Source organism: Bubalus kerabau, chromosome 5 (genome assembly GCF_029407905.1).
Source record: "Bubalus kerabau isolate K-KA32 ecotype Philippines breed swamp buffalo chromosome 5, PCC_UOA_SB_1v2, whole genome shotgun sequence".
Classification (NCBI taxonomy): Eukaryota; Metazoa; Chordata; class Mammalia; order Artiodactyla; family Bovidae; genus Bubalus; species Bubalus kerabau.
The window spans coordinates 27,675,637-27,703,089 of NC_073628.1; the positions used below are offsets into that span (position 1 = coordinate 27,675,637).

At 42.2% G+C, this 27,453-nt stretch overlaps 1 long non-coding RNA gene across 2 annotated transcripts in view; it reads left to right on the forward strand.

Annotated features, from left to right (window-relative positions):
* The window catches only part of LOC129652589 (uncharacterized), a 42,507-nt gene extending 23,199 nt beyond the window's left edge, over nucleotides 1–19,308 (forward strand). Inside the window, exons 4-5 of one of the 2 annotated variants that reach the window (XR_008714594.1) lie at nucleotides 12,396–13,246; nucleotides 19,098–19,308. This is a non-coding gene — a long non-coding RNA (uncharacterized LOC129652589). Of the gene's footprint in view, nucleotides 1–2,268; nucleotides 2,430–12,395; nucleotides 13,457–19,097 lie in introns of those variants that run through there. The other variant, XR_008714593.1, reaches the window with a different exon arrangement.
* The last annotated feature ends 8,145 nt before the right edge of the window (nucleotides 19,309–27,453 follow it).

Here is a 27,453-nt window from a genome sequence, read left to right on the forward strand (position 1 = left end):
GAGAGAATCGGAGGCTTGGATTGGGGTGAAGGCCCTCGTCTGTGCCGAGGGCGCACCGCTCGCCTGGGGAGGCCTCGGCAGAGGGAGCCGGGGCTCCCGGGGCCTCCCTGCCAAAGCTGTCCGAGCCTCCCTGGGCAGGCAGGAAGGACTCCTGGAACCCGTCTGGGGTTTCCACCCCACCCCTACCCCCGGGGGCCATGGAGAGAGGGCGGTCCCTACCCCACGCTCGGAGCTCTCTGGCCACTGCGCGCCCTCTCCAAAGTGGGTCTCACCTCGAGCGCCAGCCCAGGTAGGCACAGGCCACCCGTGGGGAGGTGAAGGGTCTGCAAAGTAAAGAGTGACTTCAGATTCCTTGCCCTCCGAAAAGATAACGAACGTGGCTTCGGGAAGACTGGGACCCCAAGTTCACACTTTTTGCCAGAGTTCAAAGCTGTGGAGCTCCCAACGGGAGCTTCCAACCAAGAGTGCTTTGCAAGTTGGCAGGCTGGCGGGCTGCTGCGGCATCGGAATCAGCGCCCGCCGCCTGGCTTCTAGGGCCCTGGGGCAAAAGAAGGAGCTGACGGGCGAGGCAAAGGAGGAGAGCAGCGAGGCTCGGGCTGAAAGAGCTTTCCTGCCGCCCCAGCTCTTTAGGCAAGTCGCTCTATTAAGACACCTCTAAGGGGTTCACCTTCAGAATAGGCCACAAGGAGCTACCGTCTGCCCCAGCCCTTTCTAGAGTCTCCCCCCACCCTTCATTCCTTTCACACACACTCTCCCCCGTTTTCCTTGAAAATCCTTCTATTGTGCCAATCAAGCAGATGGTTTGCAGGAAATATAGCTTGGCCTCGCTGACCGAAACTAATTTTAACTAGCTTTCCAAGCCCAAAAGGTTTGTTTTGCTCTTACAAAATAGCCCCCAAAACAGCTGGCAAGGGTGAATTAAACCCATTAAAGACACATTTATAAGAAATTATATTCACTTAGATTGCCTGAACCCCCTTGTGCAGCCTAAGAGGGGAGATGAGTGCATTTAAATGAAAATGTCGCTGAATGCTCCCCTCCTTAACGTAGCCTGAAAGTCTCAAAAACATTTTACTAAATAGATTAACTTGACTATTGTCTTGCATCACATTTATCAGCTTCATTAAGTGAATAGCTGAACAAATATATTACGCATGCATGAAAAGCTCTTTTTCCAAGAGCCTCATTGTATCCTCAGCCCTGACAGGTGGTTAACTGTGTGTTGTGTTTTTTTGTGGGTTTTTGTGTGTGTGTGTGTGTTTTCTATTTTTTTTTTCCAAACCCAAAGAAAGGGGATCTCTTTAGAACGGAGCTGTGCTCAGGCCCGGCTTGGCGGGAGTTTAACTCTCTACTTGGGCCCTGCAGCCAAGCGATATTAGCACCATGAAATGTTGACAGAGGCGATCTGTGCCCATTCAAGATAATGAAAATGAAATTTTGGTGAGCTGAACCTTGAGTGCTTTTTCTCTCCATTACTCCAACCTCCTTGTCTCGGAAATTAATTTTATAATGCTTCTTTTCAAAGCTGATGTCCCCTCCCCCCACCCCCATTAAAAGTAAATTGCTTTTGCCTTTCCTTGATTAACTGGCTCTCGGAAGACAGCGGGGTTAAATATCCTTTTAACTTATATTTGGATCCGTTTCACTTTACTGTGTGTCTTGGGGGAAAGTCCTTGTCTCCTGGGCCTAGGTGTCCCTGTGTGGGAAACCAGTGATTGCCTTAGAAAGCTTTCTAAGGTCCCTTTCATGTCTGATCTTCTAAGGTTTAAAAACTCTCTGTTCTTTGTCACCCCACTGCGGGCCTCAGCTCTGCAGGGAGGACCTGGGAGACTGCATAGACTGCATTTCCGGGCACCAGGGGCAAGGCCTGAGGGGAGGGAAGAAGCGTGGAGGGAGCTAGAGGCTTCTGCTCCTCGGGTCTGTGATCTGGAGATCCTCTAAGAGCCCTTAGGCTAATGGGCCCTTGCACCCCACCCATGATCTCACCCCAGTGGCTCCCAGTGCGCACTTCTCTTCTACCCTGATTCCGCAAAGAGGTGTGCCCCAACGCCAGGGGTAAACCAGGAGGTGACCGTCCCTGGCTTGGCTCCTGGGTCCTGGGGGGGTGCATATTTCAGCCTAATTACTCCTTGCGCTCCCCTCTCCATGAACCATTTCCTCACAGCCCCCACCCTAGCGTTCCCCCCCCCCCCCGCCCCGCCCCACCTCTTTCTCCTTATCTCAAGCTGAACTATTGACTTCCTGTCCCAGAATCTTTCTGGATAAAGAGGCTGAAGTTGGCTGACAGGCACACCGGGTGGAAAATCATACAGGATCTTTCTCTGGACCTGAAAGGGCCACTTTTGTCACTGGTGGGACAGAGAAGAGAGAGAATATGAAATGGATTCTGTTCTTCCTTCCAGGCCCAAGGACTCACGGCTGGGGAGCAGGTGCCTCTTGGGGAAGCTGGGTTTGTGTTGGGGGTGGGGTGGGGTGGGATGGGTGGAGGTGGCCCCGAGGGAGTTGGAGGTTTAGTTGGTTGGGTGGCAGATCCCAGAAAAGTGAACGGGATTGCCCTCCACCACACGCACTTGGAGAACAGAGGACTCTGAAAAGACGGGTCTTGTTTATGTGGAGTGGCTGTGAGAAATAGATGCTGCCTGGTTTGCACCAATCTTTCAAGCTCTCTCTCCCTCTGGGGAGCTTGTTGTCTTAATATTAAACCTTAGTCCAACGTTTAAGAACAAGGGACAAAGATTTTTGCCAATGGATTGGGACTGTCTTTCCTAAACCAGAATCTTGTTTCACTTTCTCCTTTCTTTTTTCTCTCTTCATGTTAAAAAATCAGAAGCTGTGTTCTCAAGTATAGAAGGAAGCAGAATCATTGTAGATCTAGGGCCAGCTGGTTATAGAAGGTGGGGGCAGGGGGAGGAGAGGGAACATCCTTGGCTAAACATTTTGAACTCTTCAACTCTTCTTTGAAATTTAGAGATTGCCCCTTGGGAGAAAGAGGTCTTTTTTTTTTTTTTTTTTTTTAATCTATATGTCCATGGGAGGATTAGAGGTAAGACTTCCAGTTCTTTATAATGTGAAAGTTAATTTTAAAAATTATTTTTCTTCTGACAAATAGGGAGTCTTGCTTTGGTCAGAGGAGGGAACTGTCAGAAAGAGAAGCTGTTGGAACCATGAGTCAATACTTAAGAGGGAAGTATTCAGTAGTCTGTGGGACTCTTACATTGCTGGAGGTTTACTTGCCTGAGGCTGAGGTGGTTTCCAGGTTATTGCAGGAAAGGGAAAAGGAAAAGTACCCCCAAGACTTTTGCTTGCTCTGCAGTTCTGCTCAATCAGTGTAGGGAAGTTGGAGGGAGGCATGAGAGAATGTGACATTCCTCTTACATGGGGAAGGGATGGAGGAAAATAGTCTTACTTTAGGTATTACCTATATTGCATAAGGGCCTAACTGGCAGCTGCCACCTGCAGGAGGAAAATCAGAACATTCTTTAGCTTGCTCACCCTCCTCCACGACCAACTTTCCCCTCCAACTGCAGAGAGAAGATGGTCATCAGACAGAAATGCTTTCCATTTCCTTCCCCCCAGTTTACTCTCCATTCTATTCACATCTCCTGCCTCCTTAGGGTTAGTTATTTAATAAATAAATATTAGTTATTTAATAAATAAATATTGATTATTTAATCCCTGTTTGCCCTTCCAAATCTACCTCCTACTCCTTCTCCCTCTACTTTTGCCCTAAGAGACTAGCAAAATGAATCTAGGTATCTTGCTGGTTGGTTTCAGTTGTTATTGTTCAGTCGCTCAGTCATGTCCAACTCTTTGCAACCCCATGGACCGCAGCACACCAGGCTTCCCTGTCCATCACCAACTCCCAGAGCTTGGTCAAACTCATGTCTCTTGAGTCAGTGATACCATCCAACCATCTCATCCTCTGTTGTCCTCTTCTCCTCCTGCCTTCAATCTTTCCCAGTATCAGGGTCTTTTCTAATGAGTCGACTCTTCATATCAGGTGGCCTAAGTATTGGAGTATTGGAGCTTTAGCTTCAGCATCAGTCCTTCCAATGAATATTCAGGACTGATTTCCTTTAGGATTGATTTGTTTGATCTTGCTGTCCAAGGGACTCTCAAGAGTCTTCTCCAACACCACAGCTCAAAAGCATCAATTCTTCCGCACTTGGTCTTCTTTATGGGCCAACTCTCACTTCCATACATGACTACTGGAAAAACCATAGGTTTGACTAGATGGACCTTTGTTGGCAAAGTAATGTCTCTGCTTCATAATACACTGTCTAGATTTGTCATTGCTTTTCTTTCAAGGAGCAAGCGTCTTTTTTATTTCATAACTGCAATCACCATCTGCAGTGATTTTGGAGTCCAAGAAAATAAAGTCTGTCACTGTTTCCGTTGTTTCCCCATCTATTTGCCATGATGTGATAGGACCAGATGCCATGATCTTCATGTTTTGAATGTTGAGTTTTAAGTCAGCTTTTCCACTCTCCTCTTTAACCTTCATCAAGAGGCTTTTTATTCCTCTTCACTTTCTGCCATAAGTGTGGTATCATCTGTGTATCTGAGGTTATTGATATTGCTCCCGGCAATCTTGATTCCAGCTTGTGCTTCATACAGCCTGGCATTTCACATGATGTACACTGCATTCAAGTTAAATAAGCAAAGTGACAATATACAGCCTTGACATACTCCTTTCTCAATTTTGAACCAGTCCATTGTTCCATGTCCAGTTCTAAATGCTGCTTCTTGACCTGCATACAGGTTTCTCAGGAGGCAGGTAAGGTGGTCTGGTATTCCCATCTCTTTCAGAATTTTCCACAGTTTGTTGTGATTCACACAATCAAAGGTTTTAGTGTAGTCAATAAAGCAGAAGTAGATGTTTTTCTGGAATTCCCTTGCTTTTTCTATGATCCAATGGTTGGCAATTTGATCTCTGGTTCCTCTGCCTTTTCTAAATCCAGCTTGAATATCTTGAAATTCTCAGTTCACATACTATTGAAGCCTAGCTTGGAGAATTTTGAGCATTACTTTGCTAGCATGTGAAATGAATGCATTGTGCAGTGGTTTGAACATTCTTTGGCATTGCCCTTCTTTGGGATTGGAATGAAAACTGATCTTTTCCAGTCCTGTGGCCACTACTGAGTTTTCCATATTTGCTGGCATACTGAGTGCAGCACTTTCACAGCATCATCTTTTAGGATTTGAAATAGCTCAGCTGGAATTCCATCACCTCCACTAGCTTTGTTCATGGTCATGCTTCCTAAGACTCAAGATGTCTGGCTCTAGGTGAGTGATCACACCATTGTGGTTATCTGGGTCATTAAGATCTTTTTTGTATAGTTTGTCTGTGTATTCTTGCCACCTCTTCTTAATATCTTCTGCATCTGTTAGGTTTCAAGGGATTAGCTCTGATAGAGTGCTTGAAGAACTATGGTCAGAGGTTCGTGACATTGTACAGGAGGTGGTGATCAAAACCATCCCCAAGAAAAAGAACTGCAAAAAGGCAAAATGGCTGTCTGAGGAGGCCTTACAAATAGCTGAAAAAAGAAGAGAAGCAAAAGGCAAAGGAGAAAAGGAAAGATACACCTGTTTGAATGCAGAGTTGCAAAGTATAGCAAGAAGAGATAAGAAAGCCTTCATAAGTGAACAATGCAAAGAGATAGAGGAAAACGATAGAATGGGACAGATTAGAGATTTCTTCAAGAAAATTAGAGATCCAAGGGAACATTTCATGCAAAGATGGACACAATAAAGGACAGAAACAGAATGGTTTCAGTTAGTGGGAGCCAATGGCACCAACTCAAGGATAGCAGAGAAAGGTTGGGATATTTCTTCCTCCCACTCCCTTCTTGCTTTCTGTTGCGTTTCTGTGAGTAACTGTAACTGCAGCTCCCAAGTCCACCAAGCCCTGGCAATATTGTCTTGTCGACCTCCTGACCTTTCAGACATAGGGATATAATGGGATATAATGGCTTCACACTGTTGCTAGGCTTTGGGTGCAGTAGTACCTCTTGCTTATTCCCTTAACCCTGTCTGCACTTCTGTAAGTGGCTCCTTCATTGGAAATGCTTGCTGCCGAACTCCTGACTGAACCTTGCTCTTCATTGTCCTTTCTGTCTATAGTTTCAATCTCCCCTTCACCTCAGGTTCTTTCAAATTGTGCTTTTTCAAAAGGACCCTCCCTTGGCCTTATATCCATTTTTAATTATATCTCCTTACAGACTTCCTATAACTTTTGTGAGGCCTGAGACAAAACTATAGATGGAAGCCTGTGGCCCACCCTACTTCATTTCCCACTCTGACTCCATCCTATATCAGGAAGGTCCTGCACCCCAGAGTCTGGACCCCTGGTCCACATATCCACACCCCCTGCACCTCTCTCCAAAGACATGTGGTCCATGTCTCAGGTTCAGGGAGAGGCACCCTAGTGACATCGTCCACCCATGGGAAGATAGGCCTAGGAAAAGACTTGTGTCGGCTTTGAAAAGAGACTTGGCTCCATTTGGACAATGAATTCCAGACCCTAGAAGGGAGCATATAGGCTATGGGTGAGCTTGTCCCCTTGGTCATGTGGACATGGGTGGAGCTGGAAGGAAGCCAGACTGGGGCCCTCTCTAAAGTTCAGGGCCCGGTTTGAGCTCCCTGTTTGTCCAGGTTGAAGCATGGTACTTCTTTTACAACCAGACTTTCTGAGAGTAATGCCTAATCTTGCTTTCTTCCGTTCTTGCCACCCCATGACCTTTCTTCACCTGCCGCCACTCCATTCCACTGAGATGGATTTGTCGGTGTCACTGACGCCCTCCCTGCTGGCAGTCAATGATCTTTTCTTATTCAGTGTGGCCTCAGTATTTGTCACTGAGGACCTCTCCCTTCTGGCTTCATGATCTTCTTTTTTCCTCCTCAGACTGTTCCTTCTTGCTCTGTTCACGAATTCTCATTTTCTCCTCTAGGCCCTTAGATGGTAGCATTACTCTGGGTTCTGCCTTCAGCTCTTCCCCAGACAGTTACTGAAATTTTACTCATTACTTATTTTGTCCCTACTGAGCACTTGCCTAAGTATGTCCCATTCTCACAAACCACAGTGCCTTTGGGCTTGAGGATCCTTCTAGACTCTTATCACCTGGCTGACTTCCATTCATTGGGAAAGATTTGGCTTGAGCTTCACCTCCTTTGTGATCCTCCTCTGATGTACTCTGAGGTCCATGCCCCTTGGATATTTTCTTGTAGTACCTAACACCTTTATTACTGCATTTATTACCCTCTATTTAGAGTTGCCAGAAAAAAATATTGGAGGTACAGTTATATTTGAATCTCAAGCAAATATTATTTTAGTGCAAGTATGTCCCAAATATTGTGTGGGATACACTTATACTAAAAATTGTTTATCAGAAATTCAAATTTAACTGGATATTCTGAATTTTTATTTGCTGGCAACTATATCTGTTGGAATAATTTGTGGGTTTGTTTCTCCTGTAGACCATGAACTCCTTGAGGGTAGGCACCATGTTCTTTGACTCTGTGTCCTAATGCCTGGCACGTGGCAGGCATTCAGAGAATATGTGCAGAGTGATAAAATCAAGTTCCGTGAGCACTCTCCTGCCTCATTTCAAAGGACCTTTTCCTGCTTAAAATTCAGTGTGATTAGTTCACTGATCTCTCTTCTAACCTCTTCTGCTGCTGCTGCTGCTGCTGCTAAGTCGCTTCAGTCGTGTCCGACTCTGTGCGACCCCATAGACGGCAGCTCACCAGGCTCCACTGTCCCTGGGATTCTCCAGGCAAGAACACTGGAGTGGGTTGCCATTTCCTTCTCCAATGCATGAAAGTGAAAAGTGAAAGTGAAGTTGCTCAGTCGTGTCCGACTCTTCGCTACCCCATGGACTGCAGCCTACCAGGCTCCTCTGTACATGGGATTTTCCAGGCAAGAGTACTGGAGTGGGGTTCCAGTGCCTTCTCCATCTAACCTCTTTTCGTCTAGCTCTTCATTTTGTGTTGTTGGGTTCTCTAGATGGTAACCAAATGGGAAAGCTCCCAGGTTTTCTCAAAGACTGTCTGATTTTCATCTATAACTCCTAGGGCAGTTCTCTTTGCTTATTTGAATGATTAGCTGATGACTTCTACTGGCATTGTTAGTCATTATTAGATATTACTAGCTAATATGCTTAATTGACTATGTTTACAGAGAGTCAACTTCCACAGCACAGGAACCAAGCTCAGATGAACACAAATACACTAACTCTTGATATCACAGCATTAAATTAAGTAAATGTTTAATTTTTGCAGTGTAAGTAATGAATGCTCTGGCACATCCCCACCCAGACCTTAGGGAAGTATAAATATTTATGTTATATAAATATGTATATATATATTAATATATACACAAATATGTATGTATTAATATAAATATATATGTTAATGAACTCATCACTAAGAGAAATTCTGTTGTTCAAAAAGCAAAAAATTGCTTTGAAAACTGGTGCCTGTCAGCTAATCTTTATGTCTTACGTACAAAATCTGTTGACATAAGACAGAAAGTCAACACAGGTATGGGTATCAGATTGGTTAATTATGGTGGAAAGGGAGTTAAAAGAAAGCAGGAAGCTCAGAGAAGATGCAGAGATGTCCAACTTATCAGAAAAGAAAGTCAGAGTGTAGAACTAGAGTGCCCTGTCCAATTCAGTAGCCACCAGCCACGTGGGACTATTTAAATTCAAATTAGCTAAATACATAAAGAATTTAAATAAAAATAAAAATTAAATTAAAATTTGAACACAAATTTAAACAATTTTATTAGAGTATAATTGATTTACAGTGTTGTGTTAGTTTCAGATGTACAGCAAAGTGAATCAGATTACATATGCATGCAGGCATGCACGCTCAGTCATTCAGCAGTGTCCGACTCTTTGCAACCCTATGGTCTGAAGCTCGCCAGGCTCCTCTGTCCTTGGGCTTCTCCAGGCAAGAATACTGGAGTGGGTTGCTGTGCCCTCTTCCAAGGGATCTTCCCGACTCAGGGATCCAAACCGCATCTCCTGCATTGCAGGCGGATTCTTAACTGCTGAGCCACCGGGGAAGCCCATACACGTGTATATGTCCACTCAGTTTTAGGTTCTTTTCCCATATAGGCCACTATAGAGTATTGAGTAAAGTTCTCTGTGCTATACAGTAGGTCCTTATTAGTCATCTATTTTATATACAGTAGTGTGTATGTGTTAGTCCCAATCTTCCAATTTATCCCTCCCCGCCTCTTACTCCTGGTGACCAGATGTTTGTTTTCTACATCTGTAGCTCTATTTCTATTTTGTATATAAGTTCATCTGTACCCTTTTTGTTTTAGAGTTCACATATAAATGAAATCATATATTTGTTTTCCTCTGTCTGACTTACTTCACTCAGTATGATAATCTCTAGGTCCATCATGTGTTACTGAAAATGGCATTATTTCATTCCTTTTTATGGCTAATATTCCAGGGCATATATTATGACATCTTCTTTATCAGTTTCTCTGCTGATGGACATTTAGATTGCTTCCATGTCCTGGCTATTGTAAGTAAGTGCTGCAGTAAACCTTGGGATGCATGTATATTTTCAAATTATGATTTTCTCCAGATATATGCCCCAAAAGTGTGGCTGCTGGATCATATGGTAGTCCTAGTTTTAGTTTAAGGAACCTCCATACTATTCTCCATAGTGGCTGCACCAATTTACATCACATCAACAGTGTAGGAGGGTTCCCTTTTCTCCAACACTCTCTCCAGCATTTTTTGTTTATAGATTTTTTGATGGTGGCCATTCTGACCAGGATGAGGTGATACCTCATTGTAGTTTTGACTTGCATTTCTCAAATAATTAGTGATGTTGAAGATCTTTTCATTTGCCTCTCTTGGCCATCTGTATGTCTTCTTTGCAGAAATGTCTATTAGATTTTCCTCCCACTTTTTGATTGTGCTATTTTTAAAAAAATATTGAGTGACATGAGCTATTTATATATTTTGCTTCATTTGCAAATATTTTCTCCCATTTGGAGGTTTACCTTTTTGTTTTCTTTATAGTTTCCTTTGTTGTGCAAAAGCTTTTAAGTTTAGTTAGGTCCCATTTGCTTTTTTTTTTTCATTAGTCTAGGAGATTGGTTGAAGAAGGTCTTGCTACAGTTTATGTCAAAGAATGTTCTGCCTGTTTTCCTCTAAGAGTTTTATAGTATCTAGTCTTACACTTAGGTGTTTAATCCATTTCAAGTTTATTTTTGTGTATTATGTTAGAGAGCATTCTTATTTCATTCATTTACATGTAGCTATTCAGTTTTCTCAGCAACAGTTATTGAAGAGACTGTCTTTTCTCCATTGTATATTCTTGCCTCCTTCGGCATAGATCAGGTGACCATAGATGCGTGAGTTTCTCTCTGGACTTTCTATCTATCCTGTTCCACTGACCTGTATTTCCTTTTTTGTGCCAGTACCATAGTGTTTTGATTACTTTAGTTTGTAATGTAGTCTGAAGTCAGGGAGCCTAATTCCTCCAGCTCCATTTTTCTTTCTCAAGATTGCATTGGCTATTCATGGTCCTTTGAGTTTTCATACGAATTGTAAATTTTTTGTTCTAATTCTATGCAAAATGCCATTGGCAATTGGGGATTGCACTGAATCTGTAGATTGCTTGGGGTAATATAGTCATTTTCATAATACTGATTATTCCAATCCAAGGACATGGTGTATCCATCTGTTTGTGCCACCTTTTATTTCTTTCATCAGTATCTTTTAGTTTTCTGAGTACAGGTCTTTGGCTCCTTAGGTAGGTTTATTACTATGAATTTTATTCTTTTTGATGAGGTGATAAATGAGATTATTCCCTTAATTTTTCTTTCTGATCTTTTATTGTTAGTGTATAGGCATGCAAGAGATTTCTGTGTATTAATTTTGTATCCTGCAACTTTACCAAATTCACTGATAAGCTCTAGTAGGTTTCTAGTAGCATCTTTAGGATTTTCTATGTATAGTATCATGTCATCTGCAAGCAGTGACAGTTTTACTTCTTTTCCAATTTGAATTCCTTTTCTTTCTTTTTCTTCTCTGATTGCCATGACTAGGACTTCCAGAACCATTATATGTTGAATAATAATGGAAAGAGTGGATATCCTTGTCTTGTTCCTGATCTTGGAGGAAATGCTTTCAATTTTTCACGCTTGCAAATGATGTTTTTGCTGTGGGTTTGTCATGTATGGCCTTTATTATGTTGAGGTGCGTTCCCTCTATGCCCACTTTCTGGAGAGTTTTTATCATAAACGGATATTGAATTTTGTCAAAAGCTTTTTCTGTATCTATTGAGATTATCATATGCTTTTTATTCATCAATTTGTTAATATGGTGTAACACATTGATTGATTTATGTGTAATGAAGAATCCTTGCACCTCTGGGATAATTCCCACTTGATCGTGGTGTATGATCCTTTCAATGTGTTGTTGGATTTGGTTTGCTAGCATTTTTGTTGAGGATTTTTGTATCTATGTTCATCAGAGATATTGGCCTGAAATTTTCTTTTTTGTGTGATATCTTTATCTGGTTTTGCTATCAGGGTAATCATGGCCTCATAAAACGAGCTTGGGAGTGTTTCTTCCTCTGCAATTTTCTGAAACAGTTTTAGAAGGGTATGTGATAACTGTTCCCTAAGTGTTTGATAGTAATCGTCCGAGAAGCCATGTGGTCCTGGACTTTGATTTCTTGAAAGATTTTTAATCACGGTTTCCATTTCCATGCTTGTGATTGGTCTGTTCATATTTTCTATTTCTTTCTGATTCAGTCTTTGAAGGTTGTACCTTTCTAGGAATTTGTCAATTTCTTTAGCTTGTCCATTTTATTGGCATATAGTAGTAGTAGTAGACTCCTACTACATAGGCATGCAGTAGTCTCTTATGATCCTTTGTATTTATGTTTGATAATAATAATGATGATATGAGCACCTATTTAGCATCTACAGAATCTCAGGTATTGCTTGAAGTGCTTATGTATCAACTCATCGTCACAGTCATCTCAAGAAACAGAAGCAGTAGTTCCAACACTTACTTTATTCATAGAAGTAGATATTAGATTTCAAAAAAGTGAACTTTGTGAGGGTAAGGGACCCAGAGTGAGGGGAGCTCTTAGTTCCTCTCTGCTCTGACAAAAGGAGATAGATATAAATGAACATTAGTTCTCCACTGGCTCCATTTTGGAGAGTGTAAATATAAAGTACTTAGCACATATCACCTCTGTTGGGATGATTTTGGCTGCGTTAGCAAAAAGACTCATCCAAAAATAGAGTCAACTACAAGGAAAAATTATTATTTCATAAAAGAAGAATTCCAGAGGTATAACAGGTCCAGAGTCTGTTAATTTATTTTCTCATTTATGTCATCAAAATCCAGGTTCTTTTTCTCTGCTCTGCCATCTTCAGCGTGTTGACTGATCTCTTTTGCTGGCTGCCTCACAGTGTCGAATGGCTGCCCCAGTTCCAGACATCATGTGAAGATGACAACACCCTGCGGAAGGAGAGTCCACTTATTGTCTTCTCTCTCCTTTTATCAGCAGGAAAAAAAAATCTTTTCCAGAAGCCCACCTTGGAGGATGTCTACTGTGGTCTCATTGGCCAGAATAGTGCCAGGTGCTCAAATCTAAGCCAGTCAATAGCAAGAAACATGGAATTACCATTTTTTTTTTAATCAAGTGGATCAAGGGTCATCTTCCTAGATTCCTGGAAATACATGCGTGTTAGATTTCTGAACAAAGAAAATACTAATTGGCAAAGGAAAAGGGATGTGGCTTTATATAGGCAACAGTGTCTATTACTTTGTGTCAAATAAAGCAGTGTTTAAAATGTGCCTTACCAAAAGCTAGACCCATGATGAGTACTCCTAGCTGCCAGTTACGTCTTTCTCCTGTTTTTAGAATTTTTTGCTGACCACCACCGATACTGCCAGTGGGCACCAATATCCATTCTTCTTCTCGTTGTGAGCACACAGACCACATTTCCTAGCTTTCCTCACAGTTGGATGGAGCCATGGACTCTGGTCTAGCAGTGGGATGCTGGTAGAAGTGATGGCGATCACTTCCAGTCTTGGCATATGAAGTTTCTCATGTACAATCGTTTTCACTTTTCCTTCCATTGGGACATGACGGCCATATGTTGGAGTGGCAGGGATACAGTATGGAATGAACCTAGACCCCTGAGTCATGGCTTGGAGGAGTGCCACCCATCTTATATTGGACAGTGCCAAAAGTAAGAAATAAGCTTTTATTATAAGATTTTGGGTTTATCAGAGAATTTATCCTATTGTGACTACTGTATCCATCAAAATACCTTCCTTGTATCTTGCTTTTTGGGCATAGAGGCTGCAGATCTGGTGTGCAGATCCCAGGCTTCTAAGATGGTAATTCAAACATGTGTAAAATGCCATACATGTTAAAAATAAAATCCCTTTCATGGTAACTTTACTTAAGCACTTCCAATGATAAGGAGCTTACTATTTCTAGCAAGAGATAACCTCTGGTGAGGTAACATATTAATGAAAGGTGGCAAATACAGTACATGTGCATACAGTACAACTGATTGATAGTTGCATTTAAACTACTATGTAGAGAAGGATTTTAAGATCATGTCTGGGGACTTCCCTGGTGGTCCAGTGGTTAAGACTCTGCACGTCCACTGCAGGGGCACAGGTTTGGTCCCTGGTCAGAAAACTAAGATCCCACATGCTTCAGGGTGCAACCAAAAAATAACAATAATAATAATAAGATGAGATCATCTCTGAGTAGTCTGGGAAAGTTTTCTGCTCTTAATTAACATTGCCTTCCAGGACCTGGTGGCAGAAGTTGTAGACCCATGTTCCATATAGCATCTGTGGTTTGAGAACTATGAGAGCTACCAGGAGAAAGCTCACAGGAAAAAAGCTTGTCATTAAATAACAGGAATCAGGGGATTGGATATTGGGGTGCATTTCTAGGAATGATAAGACAGTTGCAACAAAAATTATGCCTTCCATTTAGTGATTACTGTGCTAATGCTTTATATACACATTATTTCCTTATCTCCTCATAACAAGTCCATTTTACAGACAAAGACATTGAGGCTCAGAAGTATAAAGTAGCTTGTAGGATATCATGCATTTAATTTACTGGCAGAGGCAGATTTGGACCAGGGTGGTCTGATCCAAAGTATGTCTGTCTGTGCTGTCTATGGCTGTTTAGAGCCAGATTTCTGAACTTCAGTTTTTGTTGTGGGGGCTGTGTGGTACATTGTAAGATGGTTAGCAGAATTGCTAGCCTCTAGTGGCTCAGATGCTGGGAATGATTGAAGGCAGGAGAAGAAGGGGATGACAGAGGATGAGATGGTTGGACGGCATCACCGACTCAATGGACATGAGTTTGAGTAAGCTCCTGGAGTTGATAGACAGGGAAGCCTGGCGTGCTGCAGTTTATGGGGTCACAAAGAGACAAGACTGAGCAACTAAACTGAACTGAGTGGCTCAGATGGTAAAGAATCTGCCTGCAATGCAGGAGATGCAATTTCAATCCCTGGGTTGGGAAGATGCCCTGGAGAAAGGAATGGCAACCTAACCCAGTATTCTTGCCTGGAGAATCCCATGGACAGAGGAGCCTGGTGGGCTACAGTCCATGGGGTCGCAAAGAGTCCGACACGACTGAGTGACTCATACTTTCACTTTCCACCCATTAGATACCTGTAGTGTATTCTTCCTTCCCAGACAGAGAAAAATGTCTCCAGACACTGTTAAATTGCCCCCCTGGCTGAAGATCACCAGGTTAGAGGAAGGCATATCCTATGTTCTGGGCAGTCAGGTGATCTGGGAAGGGGCTGAGGAACCATATGGGAACTTCGGGGGCAAGGGGTCTCTTAAGGTAGCCTGGAAATCTTCATCACATGCGGAAGGCAACAGCAATGGGGAGACTGAGTTCCTGAAGCTCATGCATGAAGTTTCCTAGATATTTCCTGTTAAGAGGCAGGACTGAATAGAGCTGAGCTTTCAGGAGAAGGTTCCTGTGGCCCCAAATGGTAGTTATAGGAAGGATTTCAGGTGAGGATTTTAATCACACTGGTCACTCTGAATGCCACTGAGAACCTACTTCTGCCCCTCTCTCAAAAAACCAAGTGCTACATCTCCTAGTCAGTAGATATGGAAGGACTGTTTGTTGAATGAGTGGTGAACAGTTAGACCAAGGGAAGGGAAGAAAGCAGTTGCACTTATTTTTGAGTCAAAATATGGTATGAGGCAACATTTCTGAAATAGCTGCTAGATCTATTTGGCAGACCCTAAGCAGCACATTTTAGACATTTGGGAAAGACACCAATGTTCAGATGAAAGAGAAAGACAATGTCTCTTCTAGTGAAAATCAATGACCAAAATCTAACACATTCCCTCAATGCCTCTTTAACTTTTAAATGGAAATGTATTTTAAGGACTTCCCTGCTAGGACTCTGTGCTCCCAATGCAGGGGGCCAGGGTTCGATCCCTGCAGAGAACTAGATCCCACATACTACAACTAAGACCTGGAGCATCCAAATAAATACATAAATATTAAAAAAAAAAAAAACTGGAAAAAAAGAAATGGAAGTCTATTTTATGTGAAAACAGAGATGTTCTCCTTTGGTATAAACAGAAAGTTGCTTTGGAAAAAAGTATAAATGGTATTTGGCAAAACCAATAATTTTCCTTGTAGGTAAGTGCTCTGAGGGAATGTTCATTTGCTTCAATGCTTACTGCTTATTTCTCAAAGTGAGTACCTTCTTGATACATGTGTTTAGTTAGAATATGTCTTAAAGGATTTCTTAAAATCAGAGCCTGTAGAGGGATCGTGGTTACAGAAGTTAGCCCTAACTTCCTCAATTCAGGAAGATAAGGAAGATAAGGACTGTGGAGTCACTGTCCTCTAGCTTAGAAAGTTTGAAAGGAATTAGAGAGTATTGAAGCTAATTAGCTGCAAAGCTGATGAACATACCAGCAGTGCAAATTTATGATCATGTATAACTTCTGCCCCTCTCTCAAAAAACCAAGCGCGACAATCATTTGGTGTTGCTTTCTAAAAAATAAAGCTGGCTTTGTTTTTCATCCTCTCTCATTTCCATTTTCAGCATAGAACAGTTCACAAATCCATATTTTTTTTTTTTTTTTTTACTGTCACCATTCAAGATATTTTGCTCTGGGTTAAGTGCTCTAAATGGTAGAAAGCATGAAGGGAGGGGAGGCGTTGTGGTCCTTGCTATTCACATTTCGCCTGTTAATCTAATTTCCAAGGTATGGGCTCCAGAAACTTAGCTGCCCACATAGAAAAGCTTTCCCCCCACCTGGTGGATTGTTTAGCCAAGATTTTTAAATGGGCAGAGTTTGGGGTTGGGGGGCAGGGAGAGAAATGAATGTTTTTTTGGTTTTTTTTTTGCAAGTTTCCATGCAGAGCAATGGGAAGAATTTAGTGGTTGTCAACACGAGTTTAGTACAAAGGTATGGTATAAAGTGTTAGGTTCATTTTGACTGAGCTTCAGGTCACGCAAGCCTAGGGGAACCTGTGCTGCTATTTGCTTCTTGTGTGTTTTAAAAAGAGTTGAGAAGAAGCCAGGGAGGGAGATGAAGCGGAGGTGGGGGGGGCGGGTAGCGTCCCAAGGGACGGACGTCCTTTAAAGGGTGGCTACTTCAGGGGTGTTGCTCGCAGGGGCTCTCAGCGACTGATTGTGTGAAAGGGCAGCTTTGAATGAACAGCCCCAGCCAGGCCTGATTTTGAACTGTTTTTCAGTCCTTGATTCCTACAAACAAAATAGAATACCTTGTCGAATAGAGCCCATTGAACGAGGATGATGGGTTAAGAGCAGGGGTACGAGGTGGTAGCGTGGATGCTTGTTTATCCAGGAGGAGTTGTCCGTTGTTCCTGGGGCTGGTGAAAGGAAAGACGCCAGAATCTGATGGCTGGGGTAGCATTGATGTGAGGTAACGGGGTAATCGGATTGAAAGGGAGCCATAGTGTTCATGTCAGTTCACATCTCGTCAAAGGAATAATATGAGGTGCTACCTAGCTGAGGCTTTGGCCATGGTTTGGTGGGGGGGTTCAGTTAGCAAGCATCCAGGCCTCATTGGATTCAAACATAAATTAATTCTCACAGGAACATTGCCTGATTAATCTATTTGCATAATAGTAGAAAAACTACAGAGTGGTTACTCTTTTTTTTTTTTTCCTTCTGTGGGGATTTGGACCAGAAAAGCTTTAAATTCATCTGAAAGAAGGGTGTGTGAGAAGTCAGCAGAGAAAGCCCCCTCTGGGGCTCCCAGGGCTGCTTTCTGGATGGAACGGGTTGGTAGTCGAAGCAGGGCCTGTTCACTCAAGATGTTTAACTGTTCCCGGCCAAACGCCACCTACTTTCAAGGCCCTCTCCTGGCACTTGCTGTAGGGGACTTAGCTCTTGGCTCAGGTGATAGGATGAGGCTCAGAGGAGGAACAGGCCATCTTCCCCAAGTGGACAGTCCGCCTTGGTTCACATTCTGGTCCAAGAAGATCATTGTTTCAGAAAATACATAGATAGGTTCTGTTCATGGGTGTTTGGGAAGATAATCTCAGGTCTATTTGCCATTCCACAGAGAAACAAAGTAATTTCATTGCCAAAACTCAAGCCATTTGCAGCCTATTTTGACTAAGTCCATCTATTCAGGAAGTACCTGCTTTGCACTGCCTGGTTTGTTATGTATTGTGGGTGTGTCAGTGGGATCAGTGTTATCTTTTTAAGAAACTGCATTATAAAAACAGAATGGACCAAAAGGGACTAAGGATTCAAGAGTTTCAGATTTTCACTGTCAAAAGTTATTTTTCCTGCAGACATTTCAATAATGGAAATTTTAAACGTTGCTATGAACATTACTTAGCAAAGCCAGCTTTGATTACTTCCGTCCTCTGCTCAAGAATAAAGAGTCTTCTTCTTGTAGACCCATAGACACTATCTTCAGTGCTTCTTACCCATTCTTACCACCTTTAGTCCTTCATCTTCCATTGTTGTGCTGAATAAAGCCCCAAGCCATTCAAATGAAGCTGCCCTGTTGGCTCAAAATACTTCTGTTTCTATAAGTTCCAGATGGAGATACTTTTAAAACAATAGCAGGGAAAATCCTAGTTTCTAATTGACTTCATGGTTAATTCCAAATTTTATAATGAAACCGTCTTGCTATAAAAGAAATGCCTGTGGTAGGTGCTCAGTGAAGTTTACTTTCACTGTCCCTTCCCTTGACTGTGTCCAGAACAACAATGAGAAAATTCCCTTGTTACTTAGGAACATCCAGGAACAAGAGCTTAATACAGCAGAGAGGGGAAAGGATGTTCTGGACAAGTCAGCTGCGTTGTGGCTGCCAACCAGCCTAGGATCCCCTTCTTTGTGATCTGTACTCCCTCATCTCCTATTAAGAAGGGTGAGCCTCCAAAAGTTCTTTTTTTTTTTAAGCCTTTTTTTCCCAGAGCAGTTTTAGTTTTACAACAAAACTGAGGAAAAAGTACATATATATGAATAACCTCTCCCATTATCAAAAACACTTACCAAAATGGTACACTTTGGCCAACGATGACTCTACATTGATACATGATAATCATCCAAGTCCATAGTTTTACTTAGTGTTCACTCCCTGATATTGTGCATTCTGTGGGTTTGGACTAATGTATAATAACACATATTCATAATTGCAATGTTATACAGAGTATTTTCACTGCCCTAAAAGTCCCCTGTGCTCTGCCTAGTTATCTTTTTCCCCTACCCAGCCCAGGTAACCAGTGATCTTATTATTGTCTCCATAGTTTTGCTTTTCCCAGAATGTCATCTAGTTGACATGCCCTCCTCCAGACGATCTTCCCAACTCAGGGATCGAACCCGCATCTCTTATGTCTCCTGCGTTGGCAGACGGGTTCTTTACCACTAGTGCCACTTGGGATGTGCCACCCCCGCCCCCGCCCCTGACGTCATACTGAAAAGGAAAATCTTCAGTGGCTGTAGTTTCCAAAGAAAACTTATTGTTCATTATTCACGTAGATTAATTTGGGTCTGCAGAGCCAGCCCTTCAGGGACTAATTGATTGCTTATTTCCTCCCAGGCACACAGTTTTCTCTGATGTGGATCCCGCCTCCACGAGACCAAGGTTGTGGCTCCAGCTGTTCTTTTAATTCACCATGACCTTGGGTAGTCACTTCACCTTTGCCCCCTGATTTTATCAAGTGGAGAAACTGATATCACATCTAACTTTCTCAAAGGAATATTGTTACAGAGAAATTAGTGGATTTTTAAAGGACTTAAAATATATAACATGTAAATGTTAGTTGTCATTGGTATTTATGTTGTCATTGGTGGTGATATTAGTATCTCTACTCCCACAACCACTGCTAAAATAGTTAATGCTAATACTACTGCCTATTCTAATTTTATGCTTCTTTTTCTTTTTACAACTAGAACTGAAAAGCAGAGAACCATCAGATCATGCCCACATCCCTGGCAACAAGTTATTTTTTCCCTTTTACTTATTTATTTATTTAAGGGTGCACTGGGTCTCGTTGCTTTGCACAGGTTTTTTCTCTAGTTACCACGAGCGAGGGCTACTCTTGCGGGCTTCTAATTGAGGTGGGTGGCCTTCTCATTGCGGTGGCTTCTCTTGTTGCTGAGCACAGACTCTCAGGCATGCAGGCTTTAGTAGTTGTAACTCTTGGGCTCAGTGGTTGTGGCAGAGGGGCTTAGTTGCTCCTCGACAGGTGAAATCTTCCCAGATTCTTATCCACTTCACCATCAGGGAAGTCCCTATTTTTTTTCCCTTTAAGAGAAAGATTCCTCTGCAAGTCCCTCTCAGTTGGTTCTCCAAAGCTTGTCATAGTGTATACAAGTCACTGCATGGGTTGGCCATGGATAAGCACTATGTATTAAATAACTCAGGTATGATAACCTGTGACCAGGAGCTGATTTTTCCCTCCAGGGGACATTTGGCAATGTCTGGAGATGTTCTTAGTTGTCACACATGTGGGGAGTAGGAGGTGCCAGGAGAATGCTGCTGGCATCTGGTGGAAGAAGCCCAAGAATGCTACTATTCAATGTGCAGGATGGTGCCCCCTCAAAGCACTTTCTGGCCCAAAATGTTAATAGTGTCAAAGGTGAGAAACTCTGATCTGACCGAAGGACTTTCATTTTTCTTCTAAATTTATTATAAGCAGGTTTGCTTTTTAATTTTTTACTATTTTTGGTTGAGAAATAATTTATATATGGTGATATGTGGAGATCTTATGTTTAGTTAAAGTTTGATCACTTCTGGCAAATGCAAATATCCTTGCACATCAGATTCCTATCAATACGACCATATCCATAATCCTTAAAAAGTTCTCGTGTACCGATTCCCAGTTGGTTCCCTCCCCACCCCCAAAAACAACCATGGTCTGATTTTTTTTTTTCACTGTAGATTATTATGCCCATTGTTTTGGAATGATAAGGATGTCCTGTCTGGAACATGGCATTTGGTTGGGCTAGTTAGAGCAGAGGTGATTAGACCCCAAGGACCAGGGAGCTGAACCACAAGAGTGGGACTTAAGAGGTATGAAGGACAAATCACATGCAAAGAACAGACAAGCAAGTAGCTGGCATCAGAGAGATCTTGCAGCCAACAGCTGGCAGAGAAAGTCAGGTAAGTAGGAGAGAAGTAAAGAAGAACCAGGACAGGGAGCAGGGCCCTGGTCATGGGGATTCCGGGAAGGGGCTGGGTGAGGGCTGTTGGCTGACTCAGGCAGAGCCGGGCTGCTTGAATAGAAATGCATGTTGAGAGCCTGGTGTGGCGGTGTATTTGTTTCCTAGGGCTGCCCTAGCCAGTTACAACCACCTTGGTGGCCTAAAACAATAGAACTTTATTCCCTGGGCCTAAAAATCCAAACTCAGTGTTGGAGCACTAAGCTTCCTCTAGAAACTCTAAGGGGACAGTCCATTCTTTACCTCTTTCAGCTTACAGTGGCCGTCAGCTTTCCTCGCTTCCTTGACTTGTGGCCACATCCCTCCAGTCTCTGCCCTGGACTTTATATTGCTCCTCTTCTTCTGACTGTTCTCCTCTGTATGTCTCTCTCTTTTTGGCTGTGCTGGGTCTTTGTTGCTGCATGCAGGCTTCCTCTAGTTGCAGTGAGCCGGGGTTACTCTCTAGCTGCTATGGGAGGGCTTCTCATTACGGTGGCTTCTCTTGTGGAGCACAGGCACGAGACTGTGTTGGCTTTAGTAGTTGTGGTGTGTGGACGCCACAGCTCTGACTCAGAGTCTAGAGTGCAGGCTCAGCAGTTGTGGCGCCTGGACTGAACAGCTTTGACTCTCAGGGTCTAGAGCGCAGGCTCAGTAGTTGTGGCGTGTGGACTCAGTAGTTGTGGCGCCTGGACTGAACAGCTTTGACTCTCAGAGTCTAGAGCGCAGGCTCAATGGTTATGGCATGTGGACGCCACAGCTTTGACTCTGAGTCTAGAGTGCAGGCTCAGCAGTTGTGGCGCCTGGACGGAACAGCTTTGACTCGCAGAGTCTAGAGCACAGGCTCAGTGGTTATGGCGTGTGGACACCACAGCTTTGACTCTGAGTCTAGAGCGCAGGCTCAGTTGTTGTGTTGCATGGGCTTAGTTGCTTTGCAGCATGTGGGATCATTCTGGACCAGGGATTGAACCAGTGTCCCCTACATTACAAGGCATATTCTTAACCACTGGGCCACCAGGGAAGCCCTGAGTGTCTCTTATAAGTATACTTGTCCTTGGATTTGGGTCTACCTGGATAATCTAGGATGTCTCATCTCAAGGTTCTTAATCACTCTGTAAAGACCATTTTACCAAAAATTAATAAAACATTCATCAGTTCAAAGGACTTGATGTGCATTTTTTTTTTCTTTTCTCTCTTGGAGAGGAAGAATTTTTCAGTTTACCACCAGGAGCAAAGTTGAGAAGAGAAGTTTCTAGAACTGGTCTATGAAGTCAGAGGGCTACTGCAGGGCTGGCTGAAGGTTAAGCTGATAGTCCACAGATCTCAATTCCTTAATCTTTCTCCAGTCTAAGGTTGGAATTAGTTCCAGGGAATGAAGGGCAATAACATTTGTTGCACATAGAGTACTGCCAGGCATAGTGGTAAGTGCTTCATTATTAGATTCCTTTAATTCTAAAAAAGACCCTCAGCAGTAGCTGTGCCATTTTCCCCTCTTCAACTGTGTATTTTGGAAAGAATCACTCTTAGAGAAAAACTGAAAGAAAAATACAGTAAGCACTAATATATCCTTCATCTGGGTTCACTAACTGTTGCCATATTGCCTTGTCCTCAAAGTATTCACTTATACATCTGGGGAAAGGAACCTGAACCATTTGAAAATAAGTCATAGGTCTCATGGTATTTCAACCCTAAATAAGTCAGCATCACTTATGTGTGATTTGACACATAAGGAATAGTTACTTTTATTTGATAAATGAAAAAGTGGAGTCGCAGCAATGTTAGGTAAAATTTTCAAAGTCTCAGAACTGAAGTACAAAGCCAGTGTTTGAGTACAAGGCTGTCTGACTCTCAAAGCTCATGGCTGTTTCTGCACATTTTAATTTATTTGTCTATTTATTCAGTGATTTTGTTGGGACCGGCAACTATAATACACTGAGGATACATTGGTGGATAAGGCACGCAAGTTGGAAAGATATATGTTGGTAAACAGATAAATAACTAAGATAATTTCAGGGTCTGTGATGAACAAGAACTGGTAGGGAAATAGCAGTGTACAGATTAGGAGATTAAAAGAAAAACAGCTTGTGGCCCCTGCCTTAAAAGAGATTGTAAGGGAGCAGGATCCTTAGAAATGAGAAGTGAAATTCTTAGCAGTGAGGAAACTTCCATTCTTTCTCAAGAAGCTTCAGCAGGAGATGCTTTGCCAAAAGAGAGGATGGACTAAGAAAGAAGAAGACATGGGATCCTGGAAATAAGAGATCCAACCCAGAAGAAAAGCAAAGGGAAATCTTGGGCAGCAAGACTAGAGGGTGCAGACAGAAGCAGGAGGATGGAAGCGTGCAAGAGAAGACACAGAACTGAAGATCAGCTGATGCGTTTGAGCACATGGTAAAGAGAGGACTATTTAGGGGTGTTTTAAAATTCTGAGAGAGGGTCTTGGAAGAACTTAATGATAACTACCCAGAGAGCTATGTAAAGGAAAAGAAACTATTAGCTTCAGGAAAAAGAAAAACAAAAGGCAATGTAACCATAGGCTAATACTAGCTTAACATTGCACAATATTTGCACACATGTAGTAAAGGATACACGTAATGGTGATTGTACCAAAAATAGTGATATAATTATTGTGGTAGAGTGGTAGGAGGATTGAGCGTGAGGGGTAAACCTCCACTGTCCATTATGGAAAGTAAGTGCTGCTGCTGCTGCTAAGTCGCTTCAGTCGTGTCCGACTCTGTGCGACCCCATAGACGGCAGCCCACCAGGCTCCCCCGTCCCTGGGATTCTCCAGGCAAGAACACTGGAGTGGGTTGCCATTTCCTTCTCCAATGCATGAAAGTGGAAAGTGAAAGTGAAGTCGTTCAGTCATGTACGACTCTGAGCGACCCCGTGGACTGCAGCCCACCAGGCTCCTCTGTCCATGGGATTTTCCAGGCAAGAGCACTGGAGTGGGGTGCCATTGCCTTCTCCAATGGAAAGTCAATAGCTGATGTTTAAAATGTACAAGTCAGCAAATGGAACTAGAAACAAACTATTCAGAAATATGGAGGATATATTCATGTTGGTGTATGGAAGAAACTAAGGTTGTAAAGCAACTATCCTTCAATTAAAAAAAAAAAGAAATATGGAGGTAAATACCAGAAGAAATTTTTTTAAATATAGGAAAATAGTTATATCTCAAAAGTAGGAAGAAGAGGCTAAGGATTATTATTGTAAGATTTGTGGTATTATTTAATAATTAAATGATGTGCATGTACTACTTTGATACAAAGTTTCATAAAAATGAACAGAAGTTGGTAGAAGGGAAGGAAGAGAGGGAGGAAGAGAGAGAGAAAGCAAGGGTAGTCAGAGGGAGGGCAAGAGGCTGACAGTGTTGAATTCCCTATCCTCTGCCCATCTGGAAGAAAAGCTCGTGGCTGGTTAGAACAAATGAAGATTCAGGAAAAACAGCCTTGGGGAAGATAAGGGCAAGAAAGGGACTCTGATCATTCACAAACTGGATAATCAGACCTTAAATTATTTAAATTCGATGTTCTAGAAAGAGGGCTGTGTATCCAACAGAAAACAAGGGATCAATACTCTTTAATGTTGAAGCCAGATTCTCTAGATTTGATCAAGAATCCAAAATACTTCTTATCACATGAGCTCTTAAGATCAAATGGTTCTGAAGACATTTTCTTCTTGAAAAGGTACAGGCATTTTCCTCATTCCTAACTTTCATAACAACTTTGATGAGTAATAAGTATCAGATCAGATCAGTCGCTCAGTCGTGTCCGACTCTTTGCGACCCCATGAATCACAGCACGCCAGGCCTCCCTGTCCATCACCAACTCCCGGAGTTCACTGAGACTCACGTCTATGAAGTCAGTGATGTCATCCAGCCATCTCATCCTCTGTATAACTAAGTAAAATTGAACTCCCAGCATGTGTACTTCACCTTTTTAAAGACTGAATAACTCATCCAAGATTTTTTCCAAATGCTTCTTATTTTCAAGAACTTCCAGAGTCCAGGGATAAAAAGAAATAAGACCTCAACTTTGCCCTTGATCTATTGTACAAGGGATATTTAAAATATTTTCAATTAGGCCACAGGGCATAACATTTATATCTTTCCATATTCTATCAGATTTGCCAGGGCAATCCATTTTGTATTTTTAAAGAGTTAACACTCTGAAATAACATTAACATTGGCCTATATTTTTCTTCCATTAATAATATTGCTTGCATTTTCTAGACATTTCTGTAAAAACGTTTTTGTTTTGTTTTGTTTTGTTTTTTCAGTATTTTCTGAGTTGTTTTGGTTACAAATCCTCCTAAATTTCATTTAGGATAGAGGTATTGACATATTGTTTTTAAACTTTCAGCTCTTATTTGTCCATCTCCAGTGTTTTGAACTGCTGAGCTTCATCATAGCTGTGCTATGTAAAGGGTTATTTCCCTAAAATCTCTTTTAAAATGTTCCTTTTACTTTTTAACCTGCTATCGAGTTTATGTAAAATGGAGGAACCATTTCAGAGTCACTCCTGTGAATATTTGCCTTGCACATGGTAGATAATAAAAATAAATAGTTGATTGAACAAATTTAGGATTGGTGAACTGTTCCTATTTGGGGTCATAGTAGGTGAGAGTTAGTTTGAACATATGTAGAGTTTAAACACAATCTGAAGGGAAGTAGGATATCTTAGTGCCCTCCCTTCAATCCAACACCAATTCTTTCAGCTGCTATTTGGAACACTTGTGAATTATTTGCCCAATGGTAGGTTTGGGAAGCCCTTCCCCTACAATCCAGTCTCCTGTTTTCTTTGCTATTATCTTCAACTACTGAATCAGATCCAGAAAACCCCAAACTGACTTTCTTTGAAGTTAAAGACTTTTGGCTCCATCCAAGCCTAGGATGTCAAGTGAGAATAACAAACATTACTAAGACAATAATAGGGTTAAAAAAAGAAAAAGGAAGAAAAGAAAGGCATACAGAAGGTAAACATTCATTACTATTTAGAATATATCATTTCAGATTAATGAATATATAATAGAACCAAAATAACACACCGCAAGTAGTCTAAAAATTTTCCTATTCCCATAGAAGTCTCTGAAAATCTAGAAATTTTAGTACTTGGATTATAATCATTTAATACAGTTGGATTGAATTATATGAAAATATTTGGCCTTACTTATATACCATAGTTTGATTATGTTGCATAATGAGATAGAAATTTATGACATCTAAAAGTTTATCCCCCCAATTTAAATAGCTAGTCATTCATTTATAACCAGATGAAGGTTTGTTTGAATGTATTCAAAGGAATGGACTTACTGGGTGGCTCAGTGGTAAAGAATCTGCCTGCCAATGCAGGAAATGTGGGTTCGATCTCTGGATCAGGAATATCCCCTGGAGGAGGAAATGGCAACCCACTCCAGTATTCTTGCCTGGGCAATCCCATGGACAGAGGAACCTGGTGGGCTGCAGTCCATGGGGTCTCAAAGAGTAGGACACGACTGAGCAACTGAGCAGGCACAAGATCAAAGGAATGGCTCTTGATCCCAGGTTATTTCCAAAAGAGCAGGGGCGGGAGAGTACAGATGTTTAGATCCTTTGCACAGGACCAATGATGGAGGGCTCTCCAGGGTCATCTTGCCTGACTCTTGCCCTCATTGAATCCCTTCACTCCACCCAACCTTTTCCACAATGTTCTTACCGTATCTGGGCTGCCAACTATGTGATTTATGATTCACAGTTAGAAGACTGGTCAACAGTATGTTGACTGACTGGTTAGACAGCTGCTACACAGCTTAGTTTGAAAATATTAAGAAAGTATTTACACCGGCAACAGTGGGACCATAATTGCAGTTCTCAGGGTGTTTTTGGTTCTAAATAGCAGCTTCACTGTTGCATCAGATGTTTTTATGAACTTACCTTTTTAAAAAAAAAAAAAGACCAGGGATTAAACCCGAGGCCCCTGCATTGTGGGCGTGGAGTCTGGACCACCAGGCAAGTCCTCTTTTAAAAGAACCTTTACTGGCTCCCTATGACAACTAAGTACAACCTACTTTGGTGCTTAAAATGGTAGGAAATTCAGACTTATGTCCAGAAAGGAGAGGTGACTATGGTGTGAAATGTATTGCTTCTCAGACAAAAGTACCATCTCTGTGTGCTCTTAGAGTCAGAGTTCATTTCACGATAAAAGAATCACTGAAGTGGAAACCAGGGCTTCCCTGGTGTCTTAGCGGTAAAGAATCTGCCTGAAATGCAGGAGATGCGGGTTTGATACCTGGGTTGGGAAGATCCCCTGGAGGATGAAATGGCAACCCACTTGAGCATTTTTGCCTAGAGAATTCCATGGACAGAGGAGCCTAGCAGGCTACAGTCCATGGGGTCCCAAGAGTGGGACATGACTCAGTGACCAAACCATCACCACCAAAGTGAAAACCAGTGAGGATATTTTCCCCAAAGAGTATCTCTTTTCCTGGCTGCCTTATTATTTCCACCCTACTCTTATCTCAGTGGCAATTTTAATGATTTCTGAGTTAGGAAGATTTTTATAAAGTTTTATCTCAGAGGAGAAATTTGAAGGGATAATATAGTTCTGATGAGTGAATTCCAGGCGGAGCTCCCCAGTAACAACTATTCAGGATGAAAACAGTGATGGTCTTGCAGCCAGCAGAATGAGTGAGGTACTGTGAAACTCTGAGCCTTTTGCGGAGTGGCTCTGGGAGGTGGGTGTGCTTTACTGGGCTTTGGTGCATAATTCTAACCTTGT